We start from the raw sequence: 4,747 nt of genomic DNA, 5'->3' as shown, positions 1-4,747 counted from the left end.
AAATGTTTTTTATCCCATAGCACTTATCCATTGTGGAATAGGACTTACCCATTTTGAATTTTTAATAATTCCTTATTTGTTTTAGATGGCAAGGTTTAAAAAATATATTTTATAGTTGAAATTAAATACCTAATATATATATAATTCTTATCATTTTTGTTTTTATACATAAATGCATAATTTTAAACTGCCTAAGCAGCCTGTTTTATAAGTTAAGACTTGTTATGGATAAAGCACAGTTTCTGGAATCAGGAAAACCAACTCGGACCCAGACATTGTCTACCTTTACATCTCTGGGTATGTTTCTATAACCAGGTCTGCCTCAGTTTCTTCCAATGTAAAATGGGAATAATCCACCTAACTGCCAGGGCATTTGTGAGAGAAAAGAAGATGAGATAAAATGTGTAAAGCCCCTTAAAAACCTTAAAAAGATGCTAGCCATTTTTTATTAAAAAATAATTCCTTTTACTTGCCATTCTGAAAAAAAAAATCATATCCCCTGTGCCATGATAATGTGAAGGAGAAGAGAATTGTGATGGAATTCTCAGAATTATTGAATATCTGAATAGTGAGGAACTTAATGAAAATGACCAGAAATGAAAAAAAAATGAGATCAGTTTAGCTAATATTATATAATATATTTATTTTAGGGAAAATGGACAAAAAAAACTACATCTCTCTACAAAACACAGCTGAAGGTCACACATGATAGGTTTTTGTTTATGTTTCTTTTCATTTTGTTTTATTTATGGAAAATCTAATTATGGCTAATTATACATTGATTGACCTCTAGTGACTGTCCTGTTTCTGGAAGGAAATTATCTCTAGGCTGAGAGAGAGAGAAATTGGCTCCTTTGTTTGCACCTGACTTTTGAGGCTCTTACTTTTATGGTTCCTCCACTGAGTAGCATTATACTACAATGGTCCAAAGTTAAAGGAGACAGCCTACATTTATGCTCAAACCAGATTTCTTGATTTCCCCCAAACTTCCTGTCAAAGACTGACTACAAATGTGTTTGAGTTTTATCTTGCTAAGGGTATCTATGATTATATAGTAATACTAAGAATGTGTAATAGATTTAATTAGAGGAATATAAAAAGAGGGATAAAAATAGTTTCTTGTTCAGGGTAATTGATAGCACAAACCTAATTTGAAAGGTTAACAAGCACTTGATGACTATTGAATGAAGTATAGGCCAATGTGTCTGTGATTATGGGATGCTAGCAGATGGCATATTCCTTTTTTTATCAGATTAAAATTCCTTACAATTCCATCATGGCAAACAAATCCTTAAATTAAGGACATCGTGGTATAACATGTAAAGATGAATTGATTTTCTGAAAACTAATTCACAATGCAAATCAAGGTTTTTAATGTAACAGTTAGAGCTCATCTTTATGAGTGAAACGCCACTCATTATGCAATCTTGAATTTTTCACCTGTTTCAAGAAATCTTTTTTCATTATCAGCATCAGTAGCAGGCATAAAAAACATTCTTCAGTAAGATGAGAGGCTTTAGGATAAGTGGGCAGAAAGGTATACTTGGAAAAAAAAAGTGTCACAAGACATTTTACTTTAGTTCCTGAAAACACTGTTATATTTTCTGGAATGACCTTGTAACATAACAAGATGGGAAAATCAGAGCAATAGACCAAGACTATGTAAGACTCAACTAAACCCTTTCAATCACCATCAACCACCCACCACTCATCTCCAGGAAAATTAAGGCAGAGTGACATTCAAGGTCACCTAAAATGAGTATGTTGCCAGTTGGGAAGTATCTCTGTTTATTCAAAGTCCATTCTTAGTTATTGGATGGAATTAGAGTCTTTCTCTAAGAGACAAATGTTTCTATGTTACTATGATTTTAATCCTTGCTTTTCAACTTACTGTGACATTTCATTGTGAAATATAATGAAATATAGCAGAAGAATGATGAGTGAAGTACCTTTCTGTTGTGACTCCTGTACAAACTAAGCTGCAAGAAATGCACAGGTTCTCCTGACTTGCTCTCATGAAGCCAAGGTAGGAGGAAGACAGCTTTCCCTCTCTTCCAGTTGGGATGAATTTCCCAGCCACAGCCTCTCCAGTCCTCCTCATCCTGAAGTCTAGGGCCCTGGGACTTGCTGCCACATATGGAGCATGCCCACCCTGATCTATATTACTGATCTGAATGAGAAATTAACAATGACCCAGCCCTGTATAACCATTGAACACCCAGTAACTAGGGCTCACAGGATCAGGCAATAGGTTGTGGTCTAAGGTATGGCCTCAGATACCAGACCAACTAGAATCTTATAGGATAGGGAGACAGAGAGAGCATCTTACTGGAGGAGATTTCCTTGCATCTCAGAATAACGCAAAGTTACTACCATTGTGCAAGTATCCTATCAGGCCTATTGTGCTTGTACAAAGTTCCTATTATTAGAAAGATTTTTCCCCCTCTTTGTGAGTTTCTCCTAGTTTCACCTTTTGGGAGTGAGCACACCAAAGCAAGTGTCACAAAATGGATCCCCAGATGATCAGTAATCATTTATGAAGCTATATTGCCTTGTGCCAGGCGCTGTGTCAGGCATTGGGCATTCAAAGAAAGGCAGAAACTCAGAGTCTGCTCTCAATTAACTCATATTATTATAAAAATAGATTGTTGCTATCTTTGTATTCACCTTGCCGAGTGTTGCCACCATATTTCTTTCCTTCTCAGAAAGTCATCTTGTAGAACAAATTTTTTTTTAATGAAAAGAAAAGGCAGAAGATGCAAAAATTATCATCAAAATCAATCACAACACTAATTGATCTCTTCGTTACTTTCAATATCATTCTCCTACATGGAAGTTCTCTTTTTCCATAGGTTCCTAGACACCCATCTTTCCTCTTTCTCCTGCTACTATATGAACCATCATTTTAAGTATTCTTTGCTGTAGGAATACTGAGCTCCAAAGTGCTAAGCACTGGTTCCACAAGGGCTCTGTTCTTTTTCCTTTTCTCCCTATCCTCCATCCCTTGGAAATCTGATTCCTGGAAGAAGGTAACAATTCTATACCAGTGATTTCCTACTTTATATAACCAGTCTTGATTTCTGCACTGAAATCCAGTATCTCTTCATGAACTGCTTGCTGGAAATTTGTATTTAAATGGCATCTCAAACCCAACATGTTGCAAATGAAATTCATTACTATCTCTCAGTAACTGTCCCTCCTTTATATTTCTCTATTTATAATATTCGAAGTACACTTCTAGTCAGTGTGTTCATGAAGTAAATACATCCCTTATCTCTTCTTCTCACTCTACTCCATCTGTGATCTTGGAAAATTCATCTTTGTAGAATCTCTGATTTCTTCCCCTTGTCTACATGCACAGACCCACTGTTTTAGGACACATTCTCATTGTTTCCCACCTACATAGCCTATGTCCTTGCTTCCAGATTTTCCACTCCTTTTTCATCATGCCTCTATACAGCTTATAAAACAGTCTTCCCCCAGAATAACTCAATTTAATTCAGTGCAAGAGTAATTTCTGAAATATCTTCAATCTTTTGATTCTGTGTGAGGTCCTAGGAAAACGAAGGTAAATATGAAAGGGTCCCCATCTTAGAAAGCTACTATTCCACTAAGGGATCACCATATGTATGGAAATTAGTACATGATAAATGCAGAGAAGTTAATGTGAAGTTATTCATGAATGGAGGGAGTAAGTGATAACTAGGGAAGGTAGAAACGAATCTTAAAGGAAATCCGGGATGCAAAGAAATAGAAAAAAGGAATGGGGTAAGTGTTGTAGGTATGAAGCAAGACTATGTAAAGGTACATTTGTCCTTGTTCCTTCCTGCAGGTCTTTTCCATACATTTCTTCCCTATTTGTGCTTCTCAAAAGGTCTTACTTCTTTAAAAGTACAGTTCAGATAACACTGTCCAAACTTGATCTATGATACAACTCTCCCACCATACATACAGAGACAATAATTGGTTGCCTGTCCTTAGCATTTACTTTATTCATTGCCCATTTTCTGGGCCTGGGGAAAAATATTCATTTCAGGATATATTCTAACTAATAGGAATATAGCTAGTTAGCATGTATATTTGGTTTCCAAAGTATTTTTATAAATAATATCTCATTTTATCTTCATAAAACTTTTGATGATATGTGATTTTATTAAAACTCTTTTACTGATTAGAAAAATAAGGGAGGCAATGGTCAATTGGTTTTCCCAGAGAAACACAGCTAGTATGCATCTGAAGCTAGATTTGAACTCAGATCTTCCTGATGCAAGGTCTAGCATTCTATCCATTGATTCACCTCCTTTGAGCATCTGTCTAGAGCTCCTTTGCATTGTTTTCCAAGTCCTATGATCATTTGCCCATATTATATAATACTTCTTTTCATCCACCTCAACCTCAAGTAGAATATAAAGGATCTAAAGGGAAGTGGCTCTTTTGTCTAAGTCATTGAATCTCAAGTACTTAGCTCTATGTATCTCTTAAATTTCATTTCCCCCAATTACTTTTACAAACAATTATAAACATTCGTTTTTAAAAATTTTGAGTTCAAATTCTCTCCCTCTGCCCCTTCCACTTCCTACATGTGCAGTCATGTGAAACACATTTCCATATTTGTCATTTTGTGAAAGAAAACAGAACAAAAGCAAATAAAGTAAGAAAAAAATATTTTTCCATCTGCATTCAGACTCCATCAGTTCTTTCTCTGGAGATGGGTAGCATTTTTTTCCCTTCCCTTCCCTTCCCTTCC

The sequence above is a fragment of the Petaurus breviceps genome, unplaced genomic scaffold (genome assembly GCF_028583685.1).
Source record: "Petaurus breviceps papuanus isolate PSGF00001 unplaced genomic scaffold, PetGlider_PUasm1.0 490, whole genome shotgun sequence".
Taxonomy (NCBI): Eukaryota; Metazoa; Chordata; class Mammalia; order Diprotodontia; family Petauridae; genus Petaurus; species Petaurus breviceps.
This window is presented reverse-complemented; position numbering follows the sequence as displayed.